This window comes from Myotis lucifugus, unplaced genomic scaffold (genome assembly GCF_000147115.1).
Source record: "Myotis lucifugus unplaced genomic scaffold, Myoluc2.0 scaffold_10, whole genome shotgun sequence".
In the NCBI taxonomy this organism is placed as follows: domain Eukaryota; kingdom Metazoa; phylum Chordata; class Mammalia; order Chiroptera; family Vespertilionidae; genus Myotis; species Myotis lucifugus.
The window spans coordinates 10,511,622-10,527,519 of record NW_005871058.1 but is presented as its reverse complement, the minus strand read 5'-3'; positions in this window follow the sequence as shown (position 1 = coordinate 10,527,519).

The window sequence follows — 15,898 nt, the reverse complement described above, 5'->3', positions numbered from 1 at the left end:
GAATACTGGTACAGCCCATAAGAAAGCAAGGATATTCTGAAATGAGGATATTCTAGAACTTCCAAGATTCTGAGTTTTTATAAGGAAAAGTAATTATACTTGTCTTCTGTTGTTGTGTTCTCATTGTTAGGTAGCAAGACAGGCAATTTGCTTCTCACAAACATAGTGAAAATATCTGGAACAGTCAGACGGTACCATCTTCCTTGTTGCCATCATTGCACAGTTTCCATTCTTTGACTCTTGCCAATTGCTTATCCTAGAATAAAAGCAGATAGATGATGTAACATATTTGTTCCCTATGGCAGACAAAATAAAAGATATTGGTCCAAAGATAAGATGGTAGGTTTTCCTACTTTATAGAAACTACCGTTTGTTGCCCTAGGCTCTCCTACAGAGTACCTTATGAGGAATAGAGGCATGAATTTGAAAAAAGTTGACTCCCTTTCTCTATGTACTCATTTACTGAACTCAAGTCCTTTTGATGTGTGTATGTGTACATGTGAATGCATATATGCTTATATATGTATGTGTGCATTTTTCCTATAAATTTTCAGCAATGTAAATCAGAATCTATGATTATAGAACTTCTTAGTGTGTTTCTATTCCAGAGACTCACATTTTGGGATTAGGTTGTGAGCCATCTTCCCATTTCCAGGATCTGCTGGTTCCTTCACGTGACAATCCAATCCAAGAGAAATAGGATAGTTGGCCTTGAATGAATTTCTGTCATAAAAGAAACATATTCTATGAGCAAATTTTTTATGTTTCTGGAATAATGTAATAATTTTGTAAGTATTTTCATTGTTGTGAATAACAGAAAGCATAGAGATCAATGTCATCTGATTCTATTCAAATAATAAAATAGTAGAATCTCAGTTTTTTATATTTTATGAAATTCAGGGGCATAGTGGAGACAACAACCACTCTCATGGTTTCTTTCTTTGTTTAGACTTGGGACTTAAATCTCTTCATTTTCTTTGAAAAATTATGCCTGCAGCTAAAAGAGGAGTTCTGAGCAAACTCTGATTTCTACTTTGTGCTCCATGTGTGAAATCCATGAAATTTCTACTAATGTAGTTTTCTATTCTTGCTCCACAAGTACTGTGGATATTTCTTGCAAAATAGGCATCTTGAGGAAGCAATCCTTATCCCATCAGATGTGCTGTTTATATGGCTGGTTGGATGTCCTTTGATAGGTTAAAAAAATAACTGATATTTATCTTGCATTTTAATTTTTACAGAGCATATAGCCATATATTTTCTCAATTGATCTTCCTCAATATGCTGAACAGATATATCAAGTTTTTCTTTTGTTTCTTAAACAAACTTTTAAAATTTTGTGTAAGAAATGCATAAAATTTAGCATCCAATTTCAGGGTTTTTGCGGGTGTCTTTATATCTCATTTAAGGTACCCTGTAAGAAAATTAGGACTTCTGGACAGTGAAACTCATTGCTGGAACCTCTGTGTTAATATTTTTCATGTCAAAAAAATCAATAAGGGAATTATAGATTATAGCATCTTTAATAGTGTTTTTCTGAAGTTCTAGAAAAAGGCTGAGGGAAAACAAACTAAGTTAACTATAGACTCTCATAGGAAAAGCCAAAGCTCTATGAATTAACACTTTTCACTTCTTTTCTAATATTCATGAAATAAGTCATGGTGGTATGAGTATAGGTATATAAATATTTCTGAAAATCTGGACAATATTCATTAATTTCCTATAGTTCTTATCTAAAAATACTGTGAGTGATTTTTTCCACTAAAATGTCATTATTAATTTATGTTAAAAAGAGATAGATATTTAGATATCATATTTGCTGCCTTACCTAGCAACTTTTCAACATATTATATTTTCATATAAACTCTTTACCTTGTCTATAAACAAAGTGGACTTTTAAAAATTTATTCTATCATCAACAAATGCAATTTTATTTTTTAAATTTGAGATAGAATTGACATATGAAATCCTATTATGCAATATAATTATTTGCTATTTGAATATATGTCAAAGAATCCCGACATTAAGTCTAGTTACTATGCCTTACCACAAATACAGTTTTCTTTTGGGGTAAACATGAGATTAATACAGACTGCAAGTGTTTTCTTTCTGGATTCAAACTTTGCTTTGTCTTCTTGATGAAAGAAAGTTTATACTTTTTAAATAGTGACTTTTGAGTAGTAGAAAGCCAAGATTATGGACTATTACAGAAAATGGACTATTAATTGGACTATTACAGAAAATGAAGTGATGTTTAGTGTCTATTAATCTAGCTTTGAAAGAATATTAAAAGATTATCCTTAACTTGAAATGTTAGGATATATTATGTTTTTTGCAGAAATAATGGTAAATATTTTTCTCTATTCAAAGCAAGAAATAATAAGAAAGATTATGAAATATTCAGTTTGGTTTTATTTGGAAGCTAATATGAGTTAAACTTTAATATGATTTAGAAATAATTGACATTCAACTTCAAATTCATATATTTTTATTTTTATCTCAACCTCAGCGGTAATGCTGTATTTTTTTCTTTTGTTAGAGGTATAATAATTTTTTTTCAGAGAGGCTGAAGCTAAATTTCTATAAAATTATCAGTGTAAAGATATCCTTGAAAAAATAATATACTTTAAGAATAAATTTTTCAGAATGGCTTCATTTTTGACTTCACATTTGCTATCTTGTGAAAATTGTAATTATGGATGAATTAGATGAATTACAGAAAATGCCAATTTAATTTCTATTTGCATTTCTGACTTTAGCATGAGCACTGTCTGTATCTGGATCACTTTACAACTGTAAACAGTGTTAAGACACTCAAATACTGTTAAGAGTTAAGATTTTGTCAGTACGTAATGCCTCGATAAATATGTATGGTGTGAGATGAAAAACAGAAAATATACATCACCAGTTCTTTTTCATCGTCTGCCTTAAGTAGTGTGGAGTCCATTTCCTTGCAGGATTTCTTACTCTCTTCAAAGTTTTTCTCTTCATTTGAAAAATAATAGCATTTCTCTCCACAACATGACCATTTACCTTCACATGTGCCATATTTATTTCCTTTAAAACAAAGATATAACCCAGATTACTCCCAGATTACTCAGTGTGTATGCTGTAGAGAATGTGTGAAATGAGATATTGAGAAATCTGTCCTAGTCCTTCTAAAACATTCATTTGAAGAGACTGATAGGCTTCATTTCAGCTTTCTAAATATAGCCCTGGCCTGGGAAGACTGTTAAAGTACTTATATTTCTCCAAGTTTATGCACAATATTATAAAATTTTCCTAAGGAATATTTCTAAGTAGATAGTTATTTTCCCTTATAACTTAAACTTAAAGGACTTCACAATATAAAGCAGTTCCTTTGTATTCTCTAGATCAACAAATTTCAACACTGTGTGCCCCAACAATTTTTGAAATGTGCAAAATATGCAGTACTCAACTGTTTCGTCAGGGATACTGACCCTTTTTCTCTTAGATTTTACACAAAAAACCCAAAAACATGACAATAGCTAACAGCAATAGCTGTCCAGAGGGAATGAATAATATATCAAAATTATCCCCATTTTTGTCAGATTAGCAAAAAATATGATATAATATATATATATTTGGTGTGCTGCAGAATTTTAGTCATTAGTTCATGAGCCATGAGATGTAAAAGGCTGGATGTCACTGCTCTAGACTGAGTAAAAGTTACGTGCACAGAGGCAATTTGTACTTAATACCTGATCTGTATACATCTTATTAAGAAGTATAATAATGATTAGAGAATCTGTTAATGGATATCTAGGTTTATTTTTGGTTGTATGATCTTCTGTAGAAAAAGTATTATGTTGAGAACTTGTTACTAACTTTAAAAAATATAACATCATGCAGACAGAAAAATCTATCCTCTGGGAAAGGTCAATTTTTGGTTCACCTAAAAAGAACCCTCATTTCCCTCTGCACAATTTGTTATTCTATAAGAAAATATAATTTGAATGGAATATTAAGTGATTGAGAGAAACAGAGAAGAAACTTGTTGGCCACAGTCTTCAATCCATTTATCTGAATACCTGTGCTAGGTCGGTCCTCTTTGAAAGTTCTGTTTTTAAACGCGGAATTGTCTTCTTGTATCACGTTGTCCAATGGCGGTTTCTGTGATTGGCATTTCTGATGACACCTGAAAACTTTACTCAACATCATTAGCTCAAGGAGAACATAACATGGGACCAAATAAAAAACACAATTTTACTCTTAACATGTTAGTTAATGTTCAGGAGTATTGACCATTTTATTTCTGTCTACTTCAGGCATCTCTTCTCTACATGTAATTTACACACTCATATCTCATTTGTTGAAAATACATTAATTAATGGCAACACATTTTAGTGGACTTTGATGATACATCAGTGAAAAATGCAAAGGTTCTGTTAGGTATTTGTTTGGGAAGAGTGAGTTTAGAGCACTGTAGGATAGGTGACACCAAGGTAATTGAGAGTTGCTGCTAGAACTCAGCAGAGAGGTGGCTGACTAAGTGTAAGTCCTAGAATAGTGTGAAGCCTCAGCAAGATTTTACATGGCAGAGTCCATCCTAAATTTGTTTTTGTGTCAGGATGACAAAGGGGAAGGAAAGTGACAAAGGCAGACAATAAATTTCTAGATTGCTGCAATCAGTTTTCCAGAGTAAAGAAATGGATTATACAATACATACTAAGTTAATTAGAACACCCAGGAGATAGGTTGCACATAAGGAATTTTAGGGATATAAGACTGGAAAGACAAACAAAATCATGTCATAAAAATGCATATATAAAATACACATAGAGTAGTGTCCCTTCCAGATTAGTGGCATGATCAGTTTAGGAAAACAGCCTTCATGAAAATAATAATTATGAAAAAATCTAACATATTTAGAATATTTGACACTTGTCTTAAGGGTATATTTTAAAATTTTAAAATCTATTAAATATTGATAAGAACAGTGACAGTCTGTAAAACTTGAGTCATGACATGTTCCCTCTCCCCACCCGAGGTTAGCATCATGGATTATCCACTATAACCGGGTATCGCCAGGAAAAGTGAGTTCCTTCTTTCCTCAGGTCCAAGTCTATGGTAACTCTACACAGATATCACAGGCTAAGGCTATAGATTATAGAATCTCTCCAGGAGGAGTAGGCACCAGTTTAGCTCTATAAGTACAACTTAAGTTCCAGGCAATTGAGGCTATGAGATTGCTTCTCCTTTCTCCACCCAGCCCATACTCATGGAATAGTGGCACTCCTCAGTAGGAGTAAGCAAAGAATATTGGAGCATTGAATGCTCCCATCTTAGCTCACAAACCAAGCATTACTATCTCCTCTTCCATGGGAGCTGGGGTGAGGATGGGGCATGGGGGTTTGGGAAGGTTTGGTAAACTGTTAAGAAAGGATTTGTAGTTCCATGAAACCAATACTTTTAAATATAGGTGGGTCAGTGTTCTTGGGGTTAGTACAAATGTCAAAAAATTGGCTACAGAAAATACTCCAGGAAAAGTGTTTGAATCAATTTGCATTAGACTATGGAGGAGCTTATTTTAAGTGCATTGTCAAAAACAAAAGCATTTATATGTAATTTCTTAAACAATAAAGAAAAAGCAAACAAACAAACAAACAAACAAAAAAAGGGCCTTCAGTAAGCAATTAGTAGAATCTAAGACATGGGTGTGTCATCATCAGAAGGATCTTAAGCATCTTAAGTGAAATCAGAGAAGGAGAGAGCCAAAGAAAACCCAGCAAAAGCATTGTCATTTCTGGGTGATTGTGCACATGCCCAAGGCCACATCTTCTGGTAAAAGACTGAAGACTTTCCCCCTAAGATCAGAAACAAGGTGATGATGTGCACTTTCACCACTTCAATTCAACACTGTACTTGAAGGACTAGTTAAATTATCCAAGATCTGACATAAAACTATCCAGATATTTTATGCAGAATACCTGTATGAATCCACTGAAAACCTCTTAGAACTCATGTGGCATGGTATAAGAGCAATATATAAAAATCAACTGTATTTCTCTACACTGAGAAAAAACAATGTGAAAATAAAATTTAAGAAGTTCAACTTATAACAGCACAATAAGGAATAAAATACTCAGGAGTAAAGTTAACAAAAGTAGTGTAAAATATATGCTCTAAAATCTAAAAGACATTGCTGAAAAATTAAAGACCCAAATAAATAGGTATATATCTCATATCACTCTATATCACTTACAAAAGTTAACTCCAAATGGATCAAACACAGAAATGTTAGGGCTAAAACTATGAAATTCTGAGAAGATTATATAGGTGTAAACTCTGGTGATTCTTAATTAGGCAATGGTTTCTTAGATATTGCACCCAAAGTATAAGCAAACAACTTGAAAAACAGAGAAGATGGACTTCATTAAAATTACAAACTTGTGTGAATCAAAGATTACTATTAAGAGAGTGTTAAGGTAATAAAAAGAATGATTGAATATATTAGCAAACCATATATCTGATAAGAGATTAATATACAAATTAATTATATCTATGCAATGAAATTTTTTTTGCAATTTAAAGAAATGCTGTATTGATACATTCCATTATGAATGAATCATGGAAACCTTACATTAAATGAAAGAAGCCAGTCTCAAAAGACAATCATTTTACGATTCCATTTTTTGTAAAATGTGCAGAATAGGAAAATATATAGAGACAGAAAGTATATTAGTTATTGTTTCAGGCTGGCTAACTTGGAGGGAAATGGGAAGCAACTCCTAAAGGGTATAGTGTTTATTTGAGGGGTGATGAAGATGTTCTAGTATTGATTATAGTTATGGTTGTACAACTCTGACTATATTAGAAGCCACGGAATTTTACACTGTAAATTAGTGAATTCTATAGTGGGCTAGTTGTACTAATGTCAATAGGGTAAACACACACACACACACACACACACACACACACACACACACACGAGCTTGGTTTTGCAAACCAGGAAGCTAAGAGCCAAAGTCATTAAACACAATTGTGTTCTTTAATAACATACACATAGAACAATAAACACTCAACTGACTGTAACTTCCTTTAAATGCAAAACTTACTCATTACTTATTCCTGAAATAGAAATAGTGCCTAACATGAAAGGAAAATCATCTAGAGCAGTGCTTCTCAACTGGGGGTGATTTTACCCTACAGAGGGGCCTGGGCACTCTCTGGAGATATTTGGAATGTAACTGCTATCATCTAGCGAGAAGAGGACAGGATGCTGCTAATTATCCTATAGTGAACAGAACAGCATCCATCACTAACAAAGAATTACCTCACCGGAATATCAATAGTGCTGAGGTTTAAAACCCCTAATCTAGGGGAGAAATTGCAAGGTGAAACTAATAAAGGGTGATAAAATGGGTTTTAAGAAAGAGAGAACTAACATCTGGTTAGGGAATTAGAAAACACATCATGGAGGATTTAGAAAAGTCATCTGAATTTTATAAAATGGGTCTTGAGGAATGGGTATGATTTCCATAAGCAGATATAAGCTACAGGTGGAAAGCTGCCTGAGTGAAGGGAACAGCATAAACCAATGTACAGGGACAGAGAAACGTGGAGAACATGACAAAAATAACTAATGATCTCAGATTATCTGAAACCAATTTGGAGATAGGGAGTAAAACTTAAAAATTATTTGATTGAAATAAGATTAAGATTATGAAAGCAAATATAAACAGGGTAGTTTTAATTCAGTAGAGAATGAGAAATCAGTAATGATTTCTTGGCATTTTGATGACATGATCAGAAATATATTTAGAGAAATTTATTTGGCAATTTCAATAAGATTTTGAAGCCTGTTGACTTTATGATAAATTAGGAGGCGATTTCAATAGTATAGGAGAAGAATATTGTTGAGTTGTATTAGGCATTTATAAGAATAAACATTTTAAAAAATAAATGTGAGATGCCGAATGAAGATTCAAAGGTAGAACCTCGGGGACTTGTTAGTTTATTGAAAGAAGGTGTCAGAGAGGAGAGAGAAAATTCATGTGCACACAGCACCCACCATCAACAAAAACTCGATATAACCCCTGGCAATATCCAGGAAAATAATCAAGGCTTTATAAGTAAAGGAGATGTCAGAAGGTTTTAAAGAACTTTGAATTGTCCAAGTGATTATATTAGTAGTGAAGGTGGAAGGGTTCCTGGGTAGAAGTGAAGATCATAGCTATGGAACTAGTAGAAAAGAAATACTAGTAAAAATAGTATTTCCTAAGGATGGAAATATTGGTTCAGACCATGGGTCTTGTTTAACTTACCCTTGTGTCCCAAGATTCCAGTGGTCAAAAGGAGAAAGAAACACAAGACTCCAAGAATCGCTACAGTGAGACGCCAGGTAAATGGAACTGAAGACGCTGCCCAGAGAGAAAAGGAGAGACTGAGGAGCTCAGCAAGGAAAAGACTGAATTAAAGAGCAGAGGTTAGGAGGGAAACTGTCCATAAATTCAATGTCCTAACTCTTGAATGTCTTCAACCTTGAAATTATTAATTAAAAGGGATACTGATTAGGCCTATATAGAGGCCTAACCAAAGGACACAAACAACAGGGGGGTGAGGGCATGAGTGGGGGAGTGGGGGTATCGTGGGGATAAAGACACATACGTAATAACTTAATCAATAAAAAAATAAAAAATGAAAAACCAAACAAAAATAAAATAAAATAAAATAAAATAAAATAAAATAAAATAGAAGGGATACTGATCAATATGAACCGACAATGGACTGAGAGTTAGATGCCTGGGTTCTGCTCCCTATTCTGTTTCCGTGTTTCTCCTGGAGAAGTCACTTGTGCCAACTTTACAGAAATATTCCCCTGATTCTTCTCAATGATTTGGGAATACAAAGTAGAATATGAGATATGTGGACTTGGTTTTAAAAATGTATATACACTTCTAAATTATGTCAGTATAAATCTCTTTTATTGATCCACAATCATAAGATATTTATTATTTTGGGAATATCGCATCATTGCAGACATACAACAATTTTCTCACTGGAGCCTGATTACTGCTCTTCAACATTAGGATTAACCACAGCTGTTTCACACACAAAAATTATAAACACAAACGTAAAAATAATGTTCATCGAATATTGTTGCTGGAAACTTTGTGGAATGAGTGATAGTGACATCAGGAAATTCACATTTGTTTCCAAACAAGTTGAAAACAAATACTTTTGCTACTTGAGATGCTCAGTTATGCACATGTTAAAGAGCACCTGAATTATATTAATTCTCTGGAATAAACTAAACATGGATATTTAATTTTCAACAGTGCTTTTTCTGAAAGAGTTCAGATTATAAAATATGGTTTAAGAAAACCTCATGAAGCTGGGCACACTAACTCAATCATTCGGATCCTTGGTGTCTACCTTAGGCTACTAGGATTACATACACACGGGCTACGTAATTGGAGTACACCTAAGCTAAGTCCCCTGCATAAACTTTACCTTTTCCTTTAGGTGATTTAGGTCTTGTTATCGTTGTCTGATTGGAATTTGAAGTAGATGTTTTCACTTCTGAGTAAATTACCTGTTCTTTTATTTTGAAGATCAAAACAGAGATGTGGTTACTTCTACATATTCACACTATTTATCACAAAGCATGTAGACTCTTTTTAAAAAAATATATTTTATTGATTTTTTTTCAGAGAGGAAGAGAGAGGGATAGAGAGTTAGAAACATCAATGAGAGAGAAACATTGATCAGCTGCCTCCTGCACACCTCCTACTGGGGATGAGCCCACAACCAAGGTACATGGCCTTGACTGGAGTGAAAACCGGGATCCTTGAGGCCGAAGCTCAATCCACTGAGCCAAACTGGTCAGCGCAAAGCATGTAGACTCTTAATGTGTGTGAAGAGAGTTAACAGAACAAAATTTCTTTCCAAAGGAAAGAGATCTATGTAATTGTTTTCTTCTTACTAGGTTAAGTCTATCAGGTAAATATTTTAAATGACAAAATCTTGAAAATAAGTTAGACATAATGTGCCGTGCTAAATTATAGTGAAAACCTTTAGAGAAATTATTCAACAAGGAAAATAATATCAGACTTCAGTAGGAATTGGGGAAAAATACTCACTTCCTTTTCCCATCTGCTTCTTGGAAGGAAGATGTTTCAATTCTGCATATGTTGTATTTTTTGTATTCATCTCTGAAGTATTTTATTGCACAATTCTAAAAGACACAAATGGACAATCCTTTTTTTTAAAAAAAAACACACACAAAATTTTCAGGTTCAATTTTCCCTTTTAGATTCTTCATATATAATTAAATAAGTCTTTCATGCCACTCAACTGCTGATGAATGATTTTATTTTTGCATTGCTTTTCCAAAAAAGATTTTTGCCTTAGAATATTTTCTTTCCCTTCATACAGTTAACATTTACCATCTCCCTTTAGATACTTGAGAACTGTCATTTGATGTATTATACCTTAACTTCTCAAATCTGGTATTTCATTCTAAATTATAAAAAATGCTATGATCTACAAAATATTTATACTACACTAGAAATTGCTCCTATCCAGAAAAATGCCTAGAAAAATTTATGAGTCACTTGAATTGTAAAGGTATATCATGTCACATAATGGGTTATTATAAAATTTCTCCTTCATGATCTCCCCTTGATATTTTTAATATTTATCTTCATTTTTAATGACTTAAAAACAGTTTGTTTGCCGTAATCTCCTAAAAAATTATTTCTATCTCTTCCAACAAAGTATTAAAAAGGAATGCCCTATAATTAGTATGTAAGTTGGTTAGTTTGTACTCCTATGGGGTAAGTTGTGTTATGCCCATAATATTTGAAGTCATAGACTAAAAGTAACTAATTCTCCTTGAAATATTAATTTTACTTGCAAAGTTTAAAAAATTTGATTAACTTGTTTCAGTATTTTAAATATCATTCAAATAATCAAAGATATTTGTATGGAGTAGAATTCTTATAACAAAAAAATTAAAAATTCTTATGCCCACTAGTTTCCAGGTGAACCTTCAACTTAAACACTATTTATGCATATATTTATTTCCTCAGTGTGTTGCCCCAGTTACCTTTTATAATATGATTAAACATATATAGGCCTCTGTATGTTCATAACACTCACTCAGGACATTTAATTATTTCCCAAAAGATAACGTGTTATCAGAAAACATGATTCTACAGAAATACTTTATAATGCCTTAAAAATGTTTTACCAAGTGTGGAATATATCAGAAAAGTGGACCTATATCACAAAAATCAGCAAAGTCTACAGGTGGATGTGAAATAGAGAAACATATTACTATATAGACAATAAAAATTAATAATTAACTAGATCATTACATAATCACTCATATCCTGTCCTCATTATTATGATCTTTTGCTCTATTAAGGCATTTGGTTAATCTGATATATTGAAATACATTATTTGCTTACAAAACTATCAATTACAATCAATATAAAACCAAGAAAACTTTATTAGGAGGTAATTCACTTGCAAATTTTTAAACCTGTGTCGGTCTGCTCATTTGGCTTAATTATTGAAAGTACAGGACTTTTTAAAAAACAATCTATTCATTATACTCTGTATATGCAACCAAGTGGCACTAATAACAACCAGATGTTCTGAGCGCCAAGGCTATAGAGTTGGTGATACCTGTGTCGGTGAGGTAGAGGAATCTGCTGGCAGTGGAGTCTGGTCCAAGCAGGAGAGGGAAGCCCCAGCAGGCGTGTGGACCAGATGTGCATGAGCTGGAACACAAGGCGATTCTTCTGGGCTCTCTGTTATCTGCCCTTGTTACCCAGGATCCCTCAGTACTGCTCAGCCCTCAGTAAAGAAGATGTGAGACGACAGTTCATATTCAAGATTCAGGTTTCACCATCTACATCCGCTATGACAAAGATGGTTTTTCAACAGAGAAGATGAGTGGAAAAAATAATTTAAAGGGCCATGACTATTTTGCTCAGAATATAAAAGTGCACATTAAAACAAAAGATCACTATCACCACTATGATGACCACCACAAAATAATAAGATTCTAAATATTATCTATATAACAGTCACTAAGGTTTTGGGCTCTAAATGGAAATTCTACTTAAGGAGAAATTTACGTTCATCTTGTAATCTACTATACTATTAGCCAAGTGAAAATCCATGAACATGAATAGTCTCACATTTATCTAAAGCAGAGTTTGTATAATAAGTTTTTAAGGCCCACTTCTTTAAAAATACTTCTAAATTCAATTGCTTTATTCATTGAAAAACAGTATTTTTCCATAGCAATCTTTTTACAGTTTGTTTTCATTTTTTCCAGCATAAATAGCATATACTTAGAAAAAACTTCAGGCTTTGATGATTTCATGTCCTCTTTCCCTCTCGTCTGTTACTCTAATGATAAAAAATAGAAATCTATTAGAATCATCATTAGTGTTTGATGTAGCATTGCCCATGGTATAATGGCTGAACAATGACCATACGATTGAAACATATGGATCTTAGCTCAGTTGAAAATCATTGAAATAGTTTTAACTGTTTTCACCATTCAATAATAATATACACAGTAATGGAATGCATTTCAATTGTGGATTTATTTTATTAAAAAAAACATTTGGGAGTGGTTCATTTGCAAAGACATTTCATTGAGTTTTAGAATGGAGACATGATGACAAGTGAAAACCGAATTTGATAAACTAACAAATCTTTGCAGAAATTACCCAACAGAATGAGTGTAATCAAAGGATAACCATAGGTAGCCTGTGAAAGGAGAATGTTTTTATAATCTGGCTATATGTTCTTTTGGTTTTGTGATAGTCATTTCTCATTTTTGTTCTAATCTCTCCAACTGCTATACACTTCCTCCAAAACAGCCATCTGGCAACTTCAACATTCATCTAGTATTCAACTGATTGGAATACTAGACCTTGAAATTATTTGCTTAGACCTTAGCTTCTCACATTTGTAAGCCCATCAAATGTTTTTCTTTCTTCTTAGTACTACTTTCCCCACTTAATCAAAAAGTCAAGTCTCTGACCCACTTTTTCATCATTTTTTTCTATATTATACCTTTGTACAGCAATTTATCTTTTCAAACCAATGACATACTGTAATAGTTATTTTCATCATAATACACATCTGCCCATTATTCTAAATATTTCACTAATAATTTGAAATTATTAAATATTAATGTCACTTTTTTATTATTAGGTGACAACGCAATCTCATAAGCATTGCTATCTCTTTGTTGGTTTTATCTGTCTTGATTTAAGAATACACACATGCAGATAAATATAAAAACTTCCAAACTTACAATTCATTGAAGTGTCTGTTATTTCATATAAACCATAGTGAGCATCCATTAGCACTAAGAATAAAAAAAAAATCTTAAAGGACTCAATATTCAAAATATGTTAAAGAGGATAATGTTAAGAAAATGTTAGCATTGGGAACACAAACACAATATTTTTCATCTATAAAGTATGCTTGTTTTTAAAAATTATCTTGGTGGTGTTATATTTTTCAAAATATTTTTATGGTATATTTCTCTGACTATAAAAGTTAAGAATCAATTTATATTTTCTAATTTCCCTTATACACTAAATACTAAAAAATACAAGTTTATTTTACTTTCTGTCCCATTTAATATTTTAATAAATTGAACTAATAGGTTACAACTATTAGTTCTTGGTATTTTGCTTTTAATGAAATAATTTTGTTTTTACTATATAAGCAGTGTCAAAAACAAAATTTTAAGATGACAATGATCAATCAATAAAATGTTTAAATATTAGGTCTGTTTGACTTTTTGTGAAATTGTTGGTAGATTTTATGTCTTCTATTTTTTTTCAAATGCCTAACAGGGCTAGGTGTTACATGTTGTTGCAAAAAGAGTATGTTTTAAAAAATGAATTTTTTATTTCAAAATAATTTTAGATTTATAGGAAATTTCACAGATAGTATATAATTTCCTAATAGCCTTCACCTGGGTTTCCTTACTGTAATAATCTTATACTATCCTAGTCAAACTCAAATTACTGAATATAAATACATTGCTAATAATGAAACTACATATTTCATTAGAATTCTATCGCTTTTCCCTTAATGTCCTTTTTTTAAAAAATATTCATTTAAAGAAACAACATGACATTTAGTTGTCATGTCTCCTTTGTTCTGTGACACCTTTAGTCTTTTCTTGTGGTCAGGTTTTATGTAAAACTAGAGTCCTGATGCACAAAATTCTGCAAGGAGCTCGGCCCTCTGAGCCCTGGCTGCTTTGGCCCTCACAGCCCCGGCTTCCTCTGGGAGGTCATCTGGAGGTCGTTCTGCTGTCTGGTCTAATTAGCATATTAACTCTTTATTTTATAGAATGCCTCTCAATTATTATTCATTCTTAAGTTTTCCTCATATTTAGACTGGAGTTATGCATGGGTGTCTGGACAAATTATTACAAATGTGAAGTATACTACTCATCAAATCTTATTGGGGATACATGTTACACACAAGGTGTCAGTGGTGATATTCACCTTATCATTTGGTTAGTGTATGCCAGGCTTCTCCAATGTGAGGTCACCAGTTTCTGCTTTCCATCTCTGTTCTTTGGAAGCAAGACATCAAGGTCAGCCCAGCCTGAAGAGGGAGTATTTGAAAATCTGTAAAAATTTGTCTTTTATCTGTCATTTTAAAAATTATTCAACCATTTATCTATGATAGTATGGGCTCACAAATATTAATTTAATACCTAGGTTATAATCCAATATGACTTTATTTATTGTGTTGTTTAAATTGTTCTAGTTTGGGCCTGGCCAGTGTGACTCATTGGTTGCGTGTTGACCTATGAACCAGAAGTTCAGGGTTCAATTCGCAGTCAGAGCACATGCCCTGGTTATGGGTTTGATCCCCAGTAGGTTGTGTGCAGGAGGCAGCCAATCAATGATTCCCTCTCATCATTGATGTTTCTATCTCCCTCTCCTTCTCCCTTCTTCTCTGAAATCACTATAAATTTTTTTTTTTTTAAGTTAATACATTGTTTTAGTTTGGGCCATTGGAGGTCTTTCAGGTTAGCTCATTTTTGTCTTAGAGATGCCCAAATCTCTTTCTTTTTTTAAAAAACACTTTTAATGTTGACACTATTGCTAAGGTATCCAATGTCCAGCTCCTGTGCTTTGCCTCCCTCAACCCACCCCTCCCTCCCCCTCCCTTGGCCTCCACCACATTATGGTCCATGTCCACGGGGTATGCATATATGTCCTTAGCTAATCCCTTCACCTTCTTTATCCATTCACTCCCACACCCCTCCTCTCTGGCACCATTCAGTCGGTTCCATTTCTTTTTAACCAGATTTTTTTTTTTTTGCTATTGAGTTGTATGAGTTTTTAAATATATATATACTAGAGGCCCGGTGCACAAAAATTTGTGCACTCGGGGGGGAAAGGGGGTTCCCTCAGCCTGGCCTGTGCCCTCTCACAGTCTGGGAGCCCTCAGGAGATAACGACCTGCTGGCTTAGGCCTGCTCCTGGGTGGCAGAGGGCAGGCCCAATCCCTAGGTGCAGCCCCTGGTCGGGCTCAGAGCAGGGCTGACTGGGGAGTTGGGGCACCACCCCCTGTCATGCACAGAGCAGGGCGGATTGGGAGGTTGCGATTCCACCCTCAGTCACGCTCAGGGTAGGGCTGATTGGGGGGTTGGGGCACCACCCCCTATCACACTCAAGGCAGGGTCAATGGGGAGGTTGCGGCGCCAACCCCTGTGACGCACAGAGCAGGGCCAATCAGGGGGTTGGAGCGCTGCCCCCTGTCATGCACAGAGCAGGGCCCATCAGGGAGGTTGGGGCTCCATACCCTGCAGGGCCAATCAGGGGGTTGGGCGCCGCCACTGTCACACTCAGGGCAGGTCGGATCGGGA